Source organism: Symsagittifera roscoffensis, chromosome 4 (genome assembly GCF_963678635.1).
Source record: "Symsagittifera roscoffensis chromosome 4, txSymRosc1.1, whole genome shotgun sequence".
In the NCBI taxonomy this organism is placed as follows: domain Eukaryota; kingdom Metazoa; phylum Xenacoelomorpha; order Acoela; family Convolutidae; genus Symsagittifera; species Symsagittifera roscoffensis.
The window spans coordinates 33,519,611-33,541,009 of NC_087065.1; the positions used below are offsets into that span (position 1 = coordinate 33,519,611).

A 21,399-nucleotide genomic window follows, 5' to 3' on the forward strand; every position below is an offset into this window, starting at 1 on the left:
TGTAGGCATAGAAATACATTTTAATGTAGTATTTGGTAAATTTTTAGTATGTGGTGAACTATTCAGAAATCAAGAGCAGCAAACAAATTTGAGATGAATTGTTTTTCTATTTAAAGTGGCACTTCTGATGGCATAATTTTGATCAAATAAGTGAATTTATACATACGAATCATTATATACAAATGTGTATAACCACAAACATACAAAGTAGACGTTAATATTGCTTACTTCACAAATAAAAACTGATTACAAAGCCTATCTACACGCACTAATTTTATTTATCCAAACCTGATTGATAATCTGTACCCACTTAGCATCTGGTAAAACAATTTAGAATAATGAAGATAAGTAAAAGAAGAATTTGGGTTGATTTTGACATCGAATTTTTTTCCAATAACAATTATTTATCCTAAATTGATTCGAAAACTTTTTAGAACAAACCTGCTTGTACATCTTTTCTGATATAACATTTCCAATACATGCAAACCGTATAGCATGTAAAAATCAAACATGCAATGCACACAGTTTACACATATTTATATTACTTTGCAGTATCTGGTTGAACATAGTACAGATACAACACCTAGTAAAATGTTCTAGAAGTTCTTCACCAATCTGTAATTAAAGCTACATTGAGTTTGAATTTTGGCTTTACTTTTAGCTATTGTTACACTTCTGAACATATATATACATAAAAATTAACAATTACACATACCGATAAACACGCGTAAAAAATCAAACACGGACATTTATACATAAATTCCAGTTTATTCCAGCCATTCGCTTATGAGCCAGTGATAGATCATACACAGCGAGACCAAATTGGATAAGTTTCCCAGCAGATAAACAAATTCCGGTAAGACTAAATCAGGTTGAAATGTAAAAGGTTTCTTTTTGAAAATCTTTCTGGTTGTGGACTGACATCTAAACCCAATCATAGATCTCAATCGAACATGGGGAAATTTATATGTTCATTTTAGATTAGCCGCTGAATACAAGATAGGAATGTGAGCCCAAAACTATGCTAGGTTTTTTTCTTGTCCAAAACTGTTCAATTAGAAGAAGAGAAGAAGAGTCGATAAAATTACTAACAAAAAGTAGAAAAGATGTGGTCTTGATTATACAAAACAAAGCCTTTATCAGCTATTTCATTTCTAATTCATGATAAGAATTGTTCTGTTTTTACCGCAAAAACAACGCCTCTGCAGGCGCGTGCTTTCATCATTTGATTCTTATTTTTACCCGTTTCAATTCAATTTTTACTCTCCGTTACCGCAAAACTTTATAAAACTCTTTGTGTAAGTTTTGACTGATTCCGCTCAAGAACGTACTATTTTTGACAAGACTGCTCACGGGGTTTTTTTTTCCTGATTAGACACCAAATAAATTCAATTAATGATAACACTTAATCACATATTTTCCATTTAGGTTATCTTATTCCATTTATATCTTTTGAAAATAAGGTTTAAAAGGCCATCAGAAAAAAAGAATTTTTGATCATCGGAGTTTATATCATCGATTCAGCGCAAATAGCCAAAGTTAGGCTAATCAAAGATCTAGATTTACTCATCTCCTTATGAGTGCATTCCTCTTTCGTAGAGTCAAATTGGATCTTCCCAGGAAGTCGAGAGGCCCAAGTCGGCCTGGAAATTGAGCCACCAGCTTCACCTTGTTACTCTCGTTGCAGAAATCAGCCCTTGGTGCATTCGGCAGACAACCGATAGTAGCCAAATGTAAACGCTATTTGCTCGCAAAAAAAACAAAAAAAAGGATCGGAACGCATCAATCTCTGTTATACGTGGCGTCAATTGAAAAGTTTTCAGTCTTTTTTGTGTTTTGTGCTGCTTTTTTCAAATAGTTAAGTTGAATTTATTAATGTTTAGCTGTTTGTTTTGTAATCTAAATTAAATAAAACAAAAAGAACATTTTTTTTGCTCTTAATTCTTTGAAAGTAAAAAAAACTGTGTTTCATTTAGAATCATGTCTAAAAAACGGTCGTTCTAGAAAATTCAAATTCGCAAAACAAGATTGGGTTGTTTGTTTTGCACAAATTTTTTGAAAGTTTTCTTTATTACTGAAAAAATGGGTTGAACATCAGCTTAGAACAACTTTTGTTTTCTCTAAAACATATCTTTTACCGTAAGTGTTACCATTGTTAAAAATTATTTTCTAAGATACTATAACTCAAACGATCGATATTGCATAAATACGGGGGAAAAAGATGAAAAAAGGACAGTTGAACCTGTGTTAAATAGCTTTTTCAGAACCCAATACATTTTTTCGATCAACAAAATGTTTGATGGTTTAGCAAGAAAACAACATATTAGGCAATTCTAGTCAATGTAACTTGGTCTACGGTTAAACCTGCAGCCTAATAGTCAACTGAAGATATATCAATCTACAGAAACAACAAATGAATGAAAAAACCAAATTTTCTGAAAAGATTAAAAATCTCAAAACAGTAATCAAAATTTTTGTTTCGAATCAAAACTTCCACTGTTTTAAGTTTTCTGTACAAAACTAAATAATTACTTGAGAGAAATTTTCGATATGTCAAAAAACTACATTCGGACTGTCGAACAAAAAATTTTCAACAAGTTGTTTTGAAATTTTCCCGTCCAATGCAAGTTAGTAAGCCTTGGTTTTTTCTTCTGACCACTAAAAATGCTTCTCATGACTCACTGGTCATATTTGAGTAGAAGTTTGATACCGTTGGAAAATTCGTTTGGGAGATCAACAGTTATATTAAAATGTATTTTTTTTAAAGATGAACAAAATTGCTAAATTGTGTAGATGACTTGGCTGAAAGCTGGCATTTCTTTGCAAATCTCTGCTTGCGACGTTTGCATTATAAAATCAATTTGTGTATGTAGGTTTTGATTGTATTTGAACATATTTATACGTGAAACGTAATGATTATAATTTTGTGTGAATAGTTGTGTTCATAAGCAAATGCAAGTAATTTTTTTTGTGTATGCGTGTATGTATGCATGCCGATGTGTTTGTATGTATGAGTACAATTTTTTTCCCTATGCGTTTGAAAACCAAAACAATTGTAACTAGAAGAATAACTATAACCCAACTTGATTTTCACTAACGTTTCTAGACCTTCTTGAAGGTTTGACAAGATACTATATGCATAGTATATATGTACGCATATATGCTTTGCGTATGTGTGTATTTATTTAAACTGTATGTATCTATGTAAAAGTGTACAACTTTTTGCATGTATAAAGGTAATTAATCATGTTATATTCATTTGTGTGTATTCTACTATTTGTTATACTTGTGTGTATTCTACTATTTGTTATACTGTATTCTACTATTTGTATTCTATTACATGTTGTACTATTTATGAGTATTCATTTGGTTGTTTAGAAGTTATGTAAATTTGTATGTTTTTATGTAAGTAAGAACTCTTGACTGCATGTCCGCTTGATTGAGCGAATGAATACAAGCAAATATTTTGTATCAATGTATGTTTTTCAGTTTAAAATCATCTAAAAATTTGCTTGTTTGCAAATTGTACAAATTTATGATTGAAATTTTATGTCTGTTTAGTGGGAATTGAGTACACGTGAGTCATTGCATGCTTGTAAAGTACGATCCATGTCTGTTTGTAGGCAAGTACCTATGCATTTTCGTATATGAGTATGAAAGACACGTTTATTTGATTGTATGTAAAGACGTATGAATGCCGGTCTGTATTGCCTGACTCTTTTGTCTGAATGTGTGTATATATTTGTCTTGAAAGTTAGAAGTGAATGTAAGCTGGTTTGAGTGTTTAAATGTGGTTCTATTTTAAAGGTCAGCAGAAATATGAAGTCAAAATCTTTGCATGCGTGTAAGCAAAACTTTTCGTATAATTGATTGCAGGTTTAAAAGTATCTAAGCAAGTATAAAAAACTTATGTACGTATGGTAGTTTTTTTGCATTCTTCGTATGTATAAGACTATGTACGTTTGTATTCATACCTTTATGTAAGACTTCATTTTGAATTTTTGTATGTATGGAAGTATTTTTGCATGTATGTATGTAATTTCGTACGTATGGTTGTATGAATGTCTCTAAGTAACTTTAAATTTGTATATATGTAAGTACGTTTGTATGTTTTTATGTATGCATGTATGTATGTATGTATGTGTTTATGTAAGTTTGTGCTTATGTATACAGGTATGTATTTTTGTATTCAGTAAGTGTGTATGTCATTGTTTTTCTCTGTAAGTTTGAATGATTAATCTTATGTAAGTATTTAAACGTGTATGAATAAACGTATGTATGTAATAAAATAAGTATGACTAGTTTTGTGAGTATGCATTTAAGTTTGCAACTTATGAAAGTGTGTTTATGTTTTTTATGTTTACAAGTATGCAGCTTTATATGTTTGGTGGGGTATGCATGTTTGAGTATAGTTGTAATCGTTTATTTAATTTCATGTAAAAGTATATATGTAACTCAATCGAAATCTTTCTTCTTAAGTAACTTGAATCTTCTAGAATAATCAACCAGACAATATAATGATAGTTTTTTTCATTTTCTTGATTTGCAAAACAATTTGAGAAATTTATTTTAAAAAATTACCTCGAAAGTTTTGATCTTCCAGGTATCCTCATTATGAACAATTCAATCTGAAAAAGTGGCATATGCTGCATTGATAATTTCAATATATCTGCAGTCATTGATTATGAAAATTGTTTCAAGTTGTAACAGGAAAGATCAATTTTCAAGTTTTCAAGTCGATGGAAGCATCAAACAACAAGTCCAATTGGAGACAGCATGGAGTCCAAAGTGTTTGATGAACTGTTGCTCATAGAGATAAAAATTATGATAAGAAAATTATTTTAAAAAAATTTATGGTTTATTGAGGAAAATCATTGATTGTGCAGACAAACCCGATCGATAGAAGAATGGTTGAAATGACATGCGGCTGTTAGAGCTGAAGACGGTAAGCGGGCAAAGTCTAAGTGACAGGTACTGTATATTTGAAGAACGATTGATCAATCTCTAAAAACCACAAGTTCTCAATGGTTTTCATTTGAAAAATCATAATTTTGAATCAAACTTATAAACCCACAGAAGTGAAGCAATTGTGTAATCAGATAATCAGTCAGTACAATTTTTTTAAATTCAAGTTTTTTTTAATTGATAGAACTTTTTATGAAATAGCTCAAAATGCCTACGCCTTTTGTCATTATATAAATAGCAAGTTTTTCTGCATTGAGGCTCAAAATTTCAATTCCTCAAAGTAGAAATGTCTAACAAAGTTATTTTGGGCAAATTAAACATATCTTTGTTAGTCGTTCCAGCTTAAGATAACACAACATAATTGACGTTTATCGAAATGCATTGAAACTAAAAAACGGCACTTACAAGTTTTCGGAAACTGCTATAGCCAAATTGGTGTGAAAGCATTGCTTAGTTTGAAACAGCTATCGTCCTGACCGAATCCGAACATTCAGGTAGAATGTTGATGAAAAGGCTTGATTTTTTTTGCTACAATTTCAAACAACTAAGAGTTTTTCGAAGACAAGTCTCGTTAATAGAGAAGACAAATATCGATGCAAAAATGAGCAGAAATATCATGATGCAATCACCTCAGACATATATTGAAAGAAATGTTGATCTCTCAATAACATAATTAGTTGTAGATGAGTAATCAAATATTTTGGCCAAAAAGCCACCGTATGTTGAGAGGCAATAGTCTAATCATGAAAATATTCAAAGGATCAGATTTATATAAAAAACTCAAAATTTAATTTGTTGAGCAGAAGGTTAATCAATGATAATAACTGATAGCGCTTCAAACTTTTGAATAGAAAGCTCTTGCAAAAACCAGTTTGAACATAATTAGAAGATACTGAGAACAGTTGACCAGATTGTAGTATCAAACTAAAAAATTATTTAATTGCTTATTCTTGTAATGGAAAAATCAAAAATTTTGGATGCTCAAATTATAACTCCGAACTCATATCAAGTTTTGAGTTTGTATCCATAACTTGTCTTAGATTGTGTTCAGTCTTTCCCGATTGAATTGGCTCTAATTTGAATAATTGTTTTCCTTAAAAGTCGCAAATAAGTTTTCACCTGCTTTATTCGAAAGTCACTCTGTTTTATAGTATGTATTGGCAAACAAATAACAGTTTTCCCCCAGTTACTAGGTCCGCTTTGATGAATATTTTCAAAAATTCGGTTAGCACAATAAAGTTAATAGGAAGTACTAAACGTTTTCTAGAAGCCCCGAAAATTGTTTCCTTTTTTATATAAAAAGTGGTATATGCAAGTTTTAGAAATGGCTGCAGCAAAATTAATGGGCACTTTTGGCTTTCATCAGTGTTCTCGTTTTTCAAGATCTTTAGCCACTTCAACCTATTAGCTCTTTCAACCTTTCTATAAAATCAAAGCTTTTGTCATAGATTTCAGACCTTTTTTTGCAGTCTCCTGTAGACACGGAAACTGGAAATGTCGAAATTTTCAAGCCAATTTCATTATTTTAGATTTTTCAGTGTTCCATAATTTTTCTTTGTTTTTTACCTTCAGTTGGCTTAAAGAAATTTTTCATTCTTATTTCGGTCAAATTGATCATTAGTTTTTGACTAAATAGAGGTGGCGGCCGCCGCAATTGACGAATTTTCCTCTCTTCGAGATTCAGCAATAAAACATGCATTTTTGAAGGAAATCGTTCACCGCAGCCAACAGTTAAGCTACGCTGCCAAAATCTGGTGCTTTCCTATATACCATATAGTTTGGTTGCATTAGGTTCAACTGATTGCATATAATAGGTATATAATGTCATTTTACATGTAAACAAGCCAATACCCCCAAACTTTAGAAGGGAAAACATGCACCGACCAAAACTTAACTCCATTCCCGTTTCCACAACGTTCAGTGGGAATACTCAATAATATACCGAAGTTTTACATGAGGACTATTAGGTATAAAATTATACATGGTGACAATTAGGATTATTACATAGTGACCATTGCTGATCATTTAATACATGGTTACCATTTTGATTTATACCTAATGGTCATCCATGTATGACAACCCCCCCCCCCCCCCCCCCCCCCCGATCCTAACGCACTATATGCATACTACTGACGACGCACATGCTTGTACCAATGACATATCGTTGAAACAAGGTGCATGAATCCCAGTTGATTTCAACAAATGCCATCCTGCACGTGACCAAATCGGATCACTATGGGCCAGCGCACTTTCTCAATTCGATCTGGCTTCGATGACTCATAAGTACAGCAGCAATTGGACCATTGTGTCAGATCCTTCTAACTTGTCACAAGTGATCAGAGCCAAAAAAAGTCCCAAAAACTGACATTGACGTCTCGCACTACTCTTACCCAATGGTTAAATCTAAACAATGGGAAGAGAAATATTGCGTGCTGATATCAACAGAATCGCTTCGCCATTTTTCTATGTGTAAGTGGAGAAAGTTCACTCGGAAAGGTTTCATTGTTAATCCAAGCGAAAGCCGACCTTTCAGCAAGCAGTTGGCGCAGAAAATTAACTTATTCGGAGACAAGTTGTTTTGTGTTTACGTTGGCTTACGGGGACACAGCATTTACTCAGCGGAGTTCGCAGTCTGTTTGATAGTTGTGGTGTTCTCAGACATGGACACAAAGATAATTATTTGCGGTCACTTCATGATGTAATAATTCATGGCTGACGGATCTACTGTAAATTCTATCCGGCCGTGTAAATTCTACTGTCATATAATGGTGATAACAGATGAAAACGCGAATTACACGGAACTGGAAGGGTTCCTCGCTACATTCAAAGAGGCCAAAATCAACCATATCTCACCTTTCTCCAAAAGTTTGAAAGATCCTGGTGAACGTGTTTGATATCAACCATCGTGTGCTTGATATCGAGCTGAATTGATTCAATACAACTCGAAATGGGTTGAATAATTAATAAAAACTGTTTCAGAAAATCTTCACTTCAAGTTTATCGCTTTTAACTTTTCATATGGCTTCAAAACTATGCTTTTCAAAGTAATAGCTTCTAACGTTTGTTTTGTTGAGGCATAGTTTTTAAAACATGGTGCTGTACTAGATACGATACAAGAAGATGCTACTGATACAACTAAATTAGTTGCAAAACATGAGAAAGCAAAAAAAGTTTTCTCTGTCATGAAAAAAGTGGCCGTGTAAATTCACAATTACTAGACAAAATTTGTTAATGATAATTTTTTGTATTTTTGTTGCAAAAACCAAGCAGATATCATTAGCTCAACCGTCAGTTATCAAGCTGAATATAACTAAGCAGTACTAGGCTCTTAAAAAAACAATAAAACCATACGTTTCTAAAAAAATCAGGCCTTACCACAAAAATCAGCCCGACAAATTAAGAAGACAATTCTGCGAAAAAAGTAATCCAAACCAGTGACATTACTTTTTCATCAAGAAACGAAACTAGATTTCAGTTAGAAAGAATTTATACAAAAGAATTACCGAGCTCAAACAAGCTGTTTACCTGCAAGCTAACTGCCAATTACTACATTTGGAAATGAATAAGGCACGCAAAGGATCACTGAAAAATTACACAAGACTTCACTCAAACCCCAACAAGGACGCATCAAAAAAAAATCCTCACATAAGCAGGGGTACTATCATTAATTCAAGGTGCGGATCTAGGAATTTCTCAAGGGGGGGGGCGATTTTCACAAAAATTTTGAATATTTTTTCGATTTTTTTTTGGGCCGAATAATTTTTCAAAAAAGGCCAAAAAAAGTTGTTTTTAGGCACTTTTTGGAAAATTTCAGCCAAAAACAGGTGTTTTTAGGCACTTTTTGGAAAATTTTGACCAAAAAATCGCGTTTTTTTGGCGCGCGCTCGCCCCTCAAAATTAGAATGAATTAACTCCCAAGGCGCCTTCAGAAAAGTCCGTCAGCCAAAAATGGATATCTCAAAATAGTAAAGAGGGGGGACCATTTGGGTCGACAGGGGGTCGATCCCCTGAGAGGGGTGTCCACCCCCCCTAAATTCGCTACTGATTAACTCTACAGAAGCTTTGAATACATATCTGGACGGCTTCACCATCTGGCTAATACACGAAAGCCTTTCATTATCACACGAAAAATCAAGAACATCTATAACTTCAACGAATGAAAATGAGTTTCAACTTGTGCAAAATGTTATTAGGCGACGCTTAACTGACCGCCACTTGCAGCCCCAACATTATTGGATTTACTTTTGACAATCGACTCAACCAACGAAAGAATTCGTTTTCTCAAAAGCTATGCGAAAACCTCTACGAGCTGCTGTAAATATGCGCTCAGTGAAATTCAAAAGTCTCCCATTTGAGGCCCACACTTTATTCTTTAACAATAGCTGACTACTCCAGCTAGAAAAACAAAACAACTTACTAAGGAGAACAACTAGATGCTTATTTAATAACATCACTCAAACGCATAAAGGAAGCAAAAACACCTCGGATCAAAACATAGTGTATGCTTTCCAGATTGTCATTTTCTCTTTTGCTATCAAAAACACAGATAAAAAAAGGAAAGCCGGTTATCGTGCTAGTAGCTCGGAATGTTCCGACCATAGTTTTAACGGCTGCTAATTCTCAACAAAAGAAGGAGCGTTACGCCAGCCTTGATTCGCTCTAATTTATAGCAATCTTTTTCAAATTTGAAAAGGTGCTTTAAATGACTGTATTTAAAAAGTGATGTTATCTTGATCTGAACTCAAGAGAAGGAGCTGCCAATTGTTGAACATTCAAATTAATTTCTGATTTTCACGAGCCAAGCCGGGCCTGGGTAATAATAGCATTGTTTTGATAAATAAAAGAGATACAAATTATTATAATTTAAGGTTATTTTTACACCCTAAAATCGGGCAAACTATGAGAAGAATAATTATTTGACTGTCTTTCAAAGTGAAGCATAAACCAGTATAGTGTTTAACATCGATTGAAGGTATGTTTGATGAGCTAAAAGCTCCAAGTTTTGGGTCAAAGAAGTTTGTTCGCAACGGAAATGTGTTCCTTCTAGAGATATAACACAGAGTTTAGCAATTTGGTCAGATAACAATCGATCAAATACATCCTGTCAAATGAGCACAAGAACAAACTAAATGATAGAAATGGTAGGGAATTTTAACCATGCTATGTTTTAAATTAACAAAGAGTTTTTTTTAAAATTTTTTCACCTTCAGTTTCTGAAGCGGCTCTGTTTTCCTCTGGAAAACACTTGTAGTCGCCCACGCTCAGCGTTCTATGTTGCTCTACATTCAACTTATTTTTTGAACTCCGTGGAGGTAGATATTCTCTTGCCAAATCATGTCTGTATGTGCTTGCGAGGCTCTAAAGGCTTTTCTTAAGTTGGAATGTTTTTCGGCGTTAGGAATACAAGGAACAGATACACTGATTCCTCCAATGAAAAATAGATCGTTGCTCGCCGGGGCCATTAGTCTTGCGATCAGCTTTTGCTCCACCTGACCCATCGTTGTGCTCGAAATCTCCTCTGTTATAGATCGAGATCCAAGAAATGCAATCATTGCTTTTTTGCAGCTTCTGACCAAACGCTCCCAGATCCCACCGAAATGAGGAGCTCCAGAGAGGTTGAACTTTCAAATTAAACTTCTGAACGTAAGTTTTTTTTTGATTTTTTGTTGGGTTTTACATGTCATCTGTTCTTTCAATTGTTTCACAGCCCCTATAAGGTTGGTACCGTTATCACTCAGTTTAGTGTTTGGCTGCCCTCGCCTGGCAACGATCCGTGATATCGCTGCTAGATAAGATTCATTATCTGGAGAATGAACGATCCAAATATGAACTCCGAATAGCAACACCATCTTTTCAAGCTCCGCAAAAATTTGACTTCGATTGGACCAAAATAATCTAATCCTGTATAATCGAAAGGGCGAATTCCATGTGACACCCGTTGCGGGGGATAAATCAGACATCATTGGTTGTTATGCAATAGTGTCTCCTTTCCGACATCTGAAACAAAGATACTTGATCGACCTCGCTGCTCATGCTTGAGTAGTAATTGTTTTCTTTTATGCTTAGCATTCAAAAAAACCAGATGTTTCTGGTCGTTTGGAAAGGTTAGCCTGCCGGAATCTTCCTTTCAATATCATAATGAAGATTTCGTCTAAGAACAGCGTCATCTTTATTAAGCGAGAAATTTGCGGAATTGGTCTGTTTGCCTTTAAGCGATTTTACACTTCCAGAAAGCTCTACAACTGTGTCAGTCTAAATACTCTGATCGTTGCCTTCATTCGCTCTCCTACTTGAAGCAAACCGGTTTGTCTTTTGCCAAATCGCAGACAAAAAGCAACTGAATTCACTAAACTCGAGAAGTCATTAAAGCGATACCAGGAAACAGCAGCACTAGTGACGAGTATGGCGGTAAGCGTGGTTACGGGCTGAATCCCTTCAATGGGTCCCTTTGCCTCTAGATCCGTTGGTTGAAGGGGCCAAGAGGATTTAGGCTGGTTCAACCAAGCCGGCCATGTTGTCCACTCGCTTTAGATCCGCAATAGTCATTTCAACGAATTCGCGTCGATGTAGCATCGATGTCAGCGCAAGACAGTCGAATCATCAATGGTGAAAGTTTAAGGATTTCGGCTACTTTGTTTGCTACATAGACTATTTGCCTTCTATGCGCTGAATAAAGCCAATGTAGTGCAGAGACTGAATCGGTCCAGTGCTGTATTTTCTCCCAGATTGATTTTAAAAGCATTTTCAATCGCATTGTGAAGCGAGCATAGAGACCGAATGGGTTGAAAACAGACAAAAAATGCGATAAGACTGCTATCTCAGTAATTGAAGAAAGGATCTTTCTCTGAGATCCTGGAGAAATTTCTAGGCTGCATCTTCTACGTTCCAATTCAGTCCAAGAAATGATGAACGGAATAATTTTTTTCCCAAACCGTTTGTACGTTTCCTGCGAGCTGTGTCCTGGCAAAAACTCTTTGTTCATTACTGGGCTGCTGCTCACCCATTTTCGTACGTCAAATCCTCTGTTTGCGAGGCATTGGAAAGTTGCTTGTAAATTGTTTTACCTTTCTCCACAGTTCTTACTGACTTTACCAAATCGTCCATATAATAGTTTCTTTTGATGTATTTTTTTTGTCTCAGGAAACAGTTTAGCTTGCTCGTCTCCTGCCTTAAGCAATGCATAGTTGTCACACGTCAGCGAACTTTTCGCTCCGAAAACATGTCGCTTGAACTCGTAAGCCCGATTCTGTCAGCAGGTTGATCTCTCCTCAAGACCGCAGAAATTTGCATTCGGATTTGCGAACGGCAACTTGTGGGAGCAATGGCATTTATGTCAGGTGATATTGCAATTTCGTTTTTGCGGAATCGAAAAGTTATTCCTTTAGGCTTTGTAGTAAATGTGGTCCAGGAATTAGCGTATCAATCAAGGAAATGCCATTGTACTTAGCGGCTGCGTTACACACTCGTCTCGCCTTTTCTTGCTTGTTTGGATTTATAACAGGTTGATATGCCACGTACCACTGTGGCTCATTTCGCGTCTCGTGTAACTCTTCGCTGCTAACAATTCGTTTGAACCCTCGCCTTGCATCTCTTTAGGTGATCTCTTGATATCGTTTCTTCAATTTGACATCCTTTTCGAGTCTTTTCTCCAAAGATTTTAACTGGGCTATGCCAAGTTATTAGGGGGTCTGAACGTTTCTCTTTCCCTCAGAAGCCCAACCTCGTAAATTTCTCCATCAAAGATAATGCTTTTTTGCAAGATTTCCCAGGCCGTTTTATCGGTTTTGGATCTGCCACTTGTTGAGCAGTTAGATGCATATGACTCGATATATCACCAATTTTCACCTGCTCCGACAATGGGTCAGCTGCTATAGCTAGTTGCGTAGACACTTTAAACCCGCAAGTCACTTTTCTGGGTAGTGGTCCACTTGTAGTCCAACCCAACAGAGTTCGCAAAACCCAGGGGTCACGAAGTCCACATGACTTGTACTCCAGTGGTCTGATGAGACTGAATACGACTTGCCCAATGATTACACCCTCATTAAGTATCGATAAAAATTGGCTAGGAAGAGGCCACATATGCTTACAGCTCCTCTTCAATTCTTTATAACCAATTTTCTGGGATCCCATGTCAAGGCCAGGATGGGGAAGGACCGGGCAATTTTTGACCACATACCTGTTATCAAAACCGTTGAACTGAATTGTCAATTGATTTGAATCAATGCTTTTAATTCCATGAGTCCCAGTAACAATCATTTTCACTTGCCCTAGGGACCGCAATTTGAGTTTGTCTGAAATCAGAAACGGTTGAGTCATGTTGATCTATCAATTGATTCCTCTGAGTATCGTTCATTGGGGCTAGAATCTAAAACCTTGACCAGCTGTACCATGCCATTATTTTGCGTTGAAGATGACATAGCTGATGAAGCCTCAAAGTTTGTGTTTGTCTGATTTTGTTTTGATTTGTTTGGCCCCTCAGAGTCTGAAAGTGTAGAAGAGGGTTATGCTTTTTCGAGAATTTGGCGATATCAAATTGTCGCGCCACATTGCAGTTAATCATCAATTATTTTCCGTTTAAGCATGAGAGGCATAATTTGTGCAACTTGGTTGACTCATGCTTTCTGATAACGTCATATTCTTGAATTTGGGAAAATTCCACATTTTATGAATTCCATCGCCCAAGTGCCATTTGTCGTTCATTGATTCCTTCTCAGATGACTTGCTGTGCGCCACGAACGAAGAGGTTGTTTTTTATGCTTGTCTCTATATCAACTAAAACTTTCAAAACTCGATTTTCCGGTTCGGGGGAGTGCATTGCCAACTCATTATATACAAACGCTACGTTGCTTTGCCAACTGCCGAATAAAATCAATCCGACGCTTTGCTGTCCACTAATGCTGATATGGAAGAACTACTCACTCTTGAGTTCTGGTGGAAGTTTTCTGACAGCACTGTTCAAGACTGACTCAGAGTTCAAACCTCCAAACTTTGATACTGAGTAAGAACATTGACACGAGTCGATATGACTTGTGCGTATTTTATAATTGCTTGCGAGTCGTGCGATTTGATGTCTTACAAGTGTCTGCGAGGCTATGGAGTACATTTCTTTCGAAAATCCTTATCTTTGGATTGCCGCCTTTGCTTTTCCTAAGACTTGAAATTTCAGGTGATTCATTTAGATACTGCCGTCTACAGGTGCGCTGTCTACTATTTCTAGGAAATTACTTGACCATTCTGGCCATTCTAGAGAGTCTCCGTCAAACTCCAGGAGTTTCAGCTTAGGTAGCTTGATGTACGGTTCCTTTTCTATCATACGCATGCTAACACTTGTCGTGGGCTGAAAAAGGAGTTTTGATTGTACAGAAGTGTTTTCAGCTTGCTTAGGTCCGTTTTTAAGGGCTCAAAAACAATTTTCACAGAAGGATTTTTCAAGCTTTATATCAGTTTGCTTTGAAGAGACTGCTTTGTTTTGTTCCTCTCACTCGCCCTGAGAACCTTTACGGTCCTGAGATATTTGCGGAAAATGTTGTTTTTCTGGTTCTACACTTGGGTGATGGGGTTCATCATTTTCAAAGCAGCAACTCATTTGACTGAGTTTACCTTCCTCTTGCCGTAAGAACTCACTTTATGCTTGATCGGCTTCTTTTGTCGGAATTCTCGTGCAATTCTGGCCATTATTTCATGACCAATTTTTTCTTCGCCTTTTCGAGTTCTGCCGTTTGTTGCATTTCTGCAAGCTCTATTTATTTCTTAAATTTAAGTTTTTCAGCTTCAATCTCAAGTTGTTCAGCTTCAACTTCGCGTTTTTTTTTCCTTTCAGAGGCAATTTGTCGCTCTCTACTTTCGATTTCACCTTTGACAGTTTCTTCTTTTTTTTCTGCTTGTAATACGGGCCTTCATCCCCTGCTTCCTTGAGCAGAAACCTTTGACAGGCTTTTTGAGCTGGCTTTTGACTCGGTACACTCCCCAGATTGCAGTAAAAATTAATGAAACTTTACTCTTTCTAGATTTGATGGGGTTTTGTAGTACCGGCTCTCCAGCTAGCGATGCCTCGGCCCCTCTTCTAATTGTCGCATTCTCCTGATCATCTGGGCCATGGTCATCGGTTGGGTTCATTTCAACTGATGCTCTTGCTGGCTCAGCAAATTGTCTGATGGTTCTTGAGTTTCATGTGGGTCATCTGGCTCTTGGTCTGCAAACTTCACCTCTCTCCAGGTTTGGTGACTTGTCCCTTCTCCATATATGCCAGCCATGTTGTCAGGTTTTTACCATCTTTTCTTCTGCGGCAGCTATTAGTTCAACCAATCAGCGTTAAGTCGAGCCTTTCTTAACGATTCGCGGTGGGGAAGCGTAGTTTGAAGCTCTTCTGCCAACTCCTCATTTTTTCGATTAACGGTTTGACTCCTGTTGATCACGCCTCTTCTTTGATGAAATATTCAATAAATGACTGCAAGTGACTAATTTTAGCTCTTGTAAATTTTTTTTTGTCAACTTGACGGTAGTACCTTGTATTTTTGCTTCGGTCTTTGAGTGCTCTGATGTTCATCTCTTTTTCAGACAAAATGACATGCCATGACTTCCATGTCGCAAAACTGTTGTCAAAGTGTCTTCGAGTTTCCCTCCCAGCTTCCTCGCACTCTGGCTGATGTTGCCTTTTGAGAAGATTCGATGCCTTCATGTATGCATTTTCCAAATCTTCGAGGTTTATGATGTGAGGTTTGTAGTATGACGCTAGCTCGCTCAATTTTCCTTGATTCTGCCAGTCTTGGCCTTTGAAATATTCAAATAACTCAGACGGAATTGTTTTGCTTGTATTCTTGAGTGTTTGGACGTACTTCGAATGTAACTTCCACTCAATTTCATCTTTGCAGTTTTTTTAAAAAATTTTTTGATATTGTTCAAATCAATGTTTTTCGATTTTTTGAGGATTAAGTTTCAATTGGAGCCAAAGGGAACAAAAAATAAATGTCTGGGTCGGCGGATCAAAATTTAACGGTTTCTCTCTCTCAACAATAGAAGGCGCGTTACGCCAGCCTTGATCCGCTTTACTTTTTAGCAATCTTGTTCCAAATACGAAAAGGTGCTCAAAAGTTTAAAGGACTGTATCTAACCAGTGATCTAATCTTGATTTGAACTCAAGAAAAAGAGCTGCCAATTGCTGAATACTCAATTGATTTTCTGATTTACACAAGCCAAGCCGGGCCTGGGTAATATTAGAATTGTTCTGATAAACAAAAGAAAAACATTTTGTTACAAATTTAGGTCACAATTACAACCCACAATTGGGCCAAATTTGAGAAAAATAAATATTTTACTGTCTTTTAAAGAGTCTAGATTAAGCCAGCATAGAATGTACTATCAATTAAGGGTAAATTTGATTTGCTAAAAGCTCCAAATTTTGTGGCCAAGAAGTTTGTTCGCACCGGAAATATGTTTCTTTTACAGATATAAAACAAAGTTTAGCAATTTAGTCACGTAAGAATCAAATAAATAAATCCGGTTTTCGGCATAGCAATATGAGTCAAATGAGTACAAGGACAAACTAAATGATAAAAGAGGTTAACAGTTTTGATAATGATTCGTTTGAAATTAACAGGGAAGCTTTTTCCAGCTTCAGTTTGTGTGCTGGCGCGAACAATAGTCTTTAGACAACTACGATTTAGAAACTTTTTTACAAAGCTTTTCTGCTTAGTTTGATAAAACTATCTGACCTTAAATTATAATTTAGGCGTATTAGAGAGTTATAGTATTAAAGGCAAATCGGACAAAAATTTTTGTAGAAAAATTACTAGAAAAACTGAAAAAAAGCTCTAAAAATAGCCCAAAACGAAGCTTAAAAACTCCAAAAACTAGTTTTACTCGCTCAAAATTAAATTGTTGCCAGCCAGTTTTATCCGCTCGAATTAAGACAAAAATCTAAAATTTCAAACCGGTTTTTCTCAACACTGGGAAAATTTTTTGGAAAGTTTTAATGTGGTTCGAATTACGACTGAAAAGGCTTTAATATGATATATCACTCAACGCAGTCCGATGATTATTTATGGTACCTGACTTTTCGTGGAAAACAAAAATAAAAAAACTAAAATACACCCAAATACAAGGTTCCTCCCCATTTTTCAAATTTACGGAACAATTAATCAAAGGTTCCTTACAAATGATGATTCAATCCAGGGGCGGATTTAGGGGGGGGGGGGGGGGGGGGCGGGGGGGCGGACGCCCCCCCCTCAGAGATTCGACCCCCTACCGACCCAAAGGGTCCCCCCTTTGATACTTTTTCAGAAATCCATTTTTGCCCGACCGACCCTAAAATTTTTCTAAAGGCGCCTTCGGCGCCAATATATACTAACTTTGAGGGGGAGCGCGCGCCAAAAAAAACGCGATTTTTTTGTCAAAATTTATCAAAAAGTGCCCAAAAACGGCTTTTTTGACTGTTTTTTCAAAAATTTGCCTGCGGCGCAGAAAATTTTGCCAAAATAAGGGGAAAACACTGCTTTGGGAGAGCTCGAAAAATCAATTTGGTCGACCTAAAAAAAAAAAAGGTCGTCAAAATTTTCGAATTTTTTTTTGAAAATCCGCCCCCCCCCTCGAGAAAATCCTAGATCCGCCCCTGATTCAATCGGCACATCAGCCTCACCCTGGAACATCATTTCAAACGTGGACACTGAGTACCTGCTCTCTGATGACCAAGAGAATTTTACTGGGCATGAAGGCATGAATAACTTAGAGTGGTTATAAGCCACCATCAATATGAACAAAAGAAGGCAAACTCTACCGGTAATACAGATTTTTATTTTATTTCCGTAACATTAAAATTGTTGTATCTTCCAGGTCTGAACATGTCTGATACAGTTCAGGGCAGATATGCAATCTCACAACAAATGGATTAACCCTGGGCATATCTGTATTTTTATTTTATTTCTGTACGGGATAATCATTCTCACCAAGCAGATGCGGGTATCCGCTTTAAATCTTACCATCAAATAGGGAACAGTAGTTTACTCTACGTCTGCCCTACTTGTTATATAAGATCACAAACCACCGACCATCTCTTTTATGGTGGGTACACTCTTCCTCTTTTTCCATCGGAAGCTCGTCAATCTGCAGCTCGTCCAATATCTTCTCATTACCGGTGTTTTATCACACCTAATTTAAAACTGCTCATTTCAACCGTGCATAGAGGTCAACTCGTTTCTCTGCACGCAGAAAAACTGGGCCTCTATGAAAGTATTTAAAATCCTTATCCAAACATCGCAGGTGTGCTATGCAGAGAGGAAGTGTCGGCAGCGCTACAAAAAACAAAAAGTCTAGCACTGGGCAGCTTTCTACTTTGGTTATGCCACTATAGACTCTAGCGAACTAGAGACCTCTGCGGTGATAGACTTGACCTTGAGGAGATGACACGACTGATGGAATTTGTGGGGAAAAAGTAACATTGTACGAGATTGAAGAACTGGTTTAGTTATTTCATGCAGTATCGCGTCGATGATGAGAAGAAACATTACGCAATTAATTATACTGTGTGAATCATGTCAGTCCAAGGTTTAGTCATGTCTGGAACATGTCAGTTCGAGGTCTTGTCATGTCTGACGCATGTCTGACGCATGTCTGGATCAAGGTCAAGGCATAGCTGCAATAAGTAAATAGATCAGATATGATGCATGTCTGGATCAGAGATGCCCATCAAAAAAATAGACAGGGGTCAGAACTGCTCAACATCTGAGTTCTGTATGATTTAAAAACGGCCAGGCCTGAGTTTAGAAAAAAATTTGGTATTGGTACCCTTGATTTTGCATAGAAATCTACAGAGATGGAAATAATTAGCAGATTTGGAGTTATACTAACTGGCAACCAGAAAAAGTAAAACAAAGCAACATATTAAAGAACAACTATTATTTTCATAAAATTGAGTGACATCATCATTACAAGGCCAAACTGTGCATTCTCTGCATTGTAAGCGGAATCTGCAACAGGCCAAAATCAGATTTGTTGCGGAATCCGCAACATGGCTACTTTTCTTTGATCTTCTATACTGTTTTGGATTCCACAAAGAAATACCTAAATCATTGAACCGTTCAAAATCGCTCGAAAAATCGGCGAATTTGCGGAATCCGCAACTGTATTTGCGGAATCCGCAACTGTATTTGCGGAATCCAGAACAGTTTGTGAAATCCACAAACAAATGATAAAACATTTGTATCGTTAAATTGAGCTGTTGCGGAATCCGCAACTGTAAGTGGAATCCGCAATTTGCGGTCTTAAAACAGTTTTTTCTCGGTTGCTAACCAAATTTTAGAATGAACAACCACTGTTTAGCTACAAGGGGTGAAACATAACTTCGAACACGACAGCGAAAACTTGCTTATTTTTGGTTTATCAAACTTCAAATTGCTCAATTGTGGTTTTTCTTCTCAAAATCCGTAATGAATTTGAATTAATCTTTTACAATGAAAAAAATGAGTTTATAACTACAGACAAAAATAGCTAGATTCCCATACTACTTAATTTTTGTTTTCCATCAAAAAATCAGTGATACAAACACTTCCCGTTTTTTTTGCATTGAAAAATGTAATTTTTTGTCAAAAATATATTCCATTTAAAGAAAACTTTCCAAAAACAGTATCTCAGATTGCTTTTATTCTGAAGAAAACTAAGTACATTAAGGTTTTAAGCGGTAAAAATTTATCTAGATGAGTGGTACACACAAGTTACTGCTGAGTTGAAGAGGGGGAAGCGCGCTTCGAAACAACTCCAAAACGTCAAAACTTTCCAAAATGTGGCCACCAAACGTCATTGTTGGCCGCAATTTTTTTGGAAAAATTCGCCCGCGCAAATTTTTGGCAAATTGCTGTTCTAGTTCAACCAATAGGTCGAGTTAAAGCAATTGACACAATGTTCTACGGCATTTTTTTGAAATCCAACCCTCCCTCTCCCAGATACACATACTATATTATTAAAAAAAAACGTTTAAGTTTCTTTTCAAGATTTTTGACTCCCTTCATCTAGTCTAAAAACCAAATTCTCATAAATTTTATAAGGGAAAAGTAGTCGTTTTAGTTAAGAACTATTGAATCAAAACCAAACTTGCAGAAGTGGCACTCATAAATCAAGAAAACAACTCAATCAAAAACATGTTCACCTATGCTTCCCCTCATTGTCATTTTGTACACATGTTTGGCGTCACTTGCGCGTCACTTGCGATACAAAAATGATTGATTATGATTACCAGCAAATGAAAAGATAAGTCAAAAATTGAAGAAAAAAAAACAAAAAAAAATTTTTTTTCTTAAAAGTTACATTAATCGCAAAAAGGGACAAAGTCTTCTGTAACAAAAATACTTTCGCCATTAAAAACTTTACAAACAGTTTCCAAAATATCAAAAAGAAAACAGAAGTTTTCTTCGTTACCTAAGCCGGCAAACATTAGCAGACATATAAGACAAAAGTATTAGAAAAAAATTCAGTTTCCACAAAAGTAGGTCCCGATTGGAATCAAGCTAATAGGATTTGTCGTCTCAGGCATGGGTATAACCACTGCTCCAAATGTGCAGAACACCCTTTCAGTTTAAAAATAAAACAACATCAAAAAGTTTTATTGAAGACATGAAAAAAATTTTTGAAAAATAGCAAAAAAAATAGGCAAAACTTCTTGAAACTGTATTCAGTAAGAGTCCTTTCCTTTGTTGACTTTTGTCTTTGACGCAAGATATCTGATTTCCCTAATTGATAAATCTACTTGTAATTGGCCCATAGAATCAATCCAAGTAATACTCACTAAAATAAACGGACAGTATTATACTAATGCGGCATGAATAGAGCATATAAAAAAGGCCTCTAGATGAACAATCATGACGATTTACACAATTAGTTATTGGAAACCGAAAATACGACATTAATAGACTCTTCTATGGAACTTCCATAGGACCAGCACCTTTTTCGGCTTTCATGAGCAAAAATTATAGACCCTTTATCCTTAGTAAAAACGTTATCAAATATTTAGACGATGTTTTTATACCATCACAAACAAAACAAGAAATGTTTAAGGTATTAGAAAAAAATCTCCAAATTTTACTAAAAGAAAACATGGAAGCAGCCCCAGACAAATCACATTTTTTCTCACTCGTGTTACATTCCTTGTACATAATATTGAAGGAAGTACAATTACTGCAATAAAATCACAAATATTTGTTAAATTAAAACTTCAACACCATTTAATAAGAAGAAAAACCAAAAAGTCATTGGATTGCAAAACTTTTTACGTAAATATGTGTATAAAATGCAATTATACCTGAGACGGTTTCATAATATTCTCAGACATGGAAAAAATTTTGAATGGACATTAGAACATCAAAAACGTTTTGAAGTTCCAATGAAAACTCTCCTCACAGAACAAATATCAAAAACAATACCAGATCAAGATCAAGCATTTTATGCCAC

At 36.0% G+C, this 21,399-nt stretch overlaps 1 protein-coding gene across 1 annotated transcript in view; it reads right to left on the minus strand.

Moving 5' to 3' along the window:
* Window positions 1–21,182, minus strand: part of LOC134845256 (T-complex protein 1 subunit eta-like) — a 297,982-nt gene extending 276,800 nt beyond the window's left edge. The window contains exon 1 of the mRNA XM_063862194.1: window positions 21,172–21,182. The gene's annotated coding sequence lies outside the window, so the exon portion shown is untranslated. The remainder of the gene's footprint in view (window positions 1–21,171) is intronic.
* Window positions 21,183–21,399: the final 217 nt, after the last annotated feature.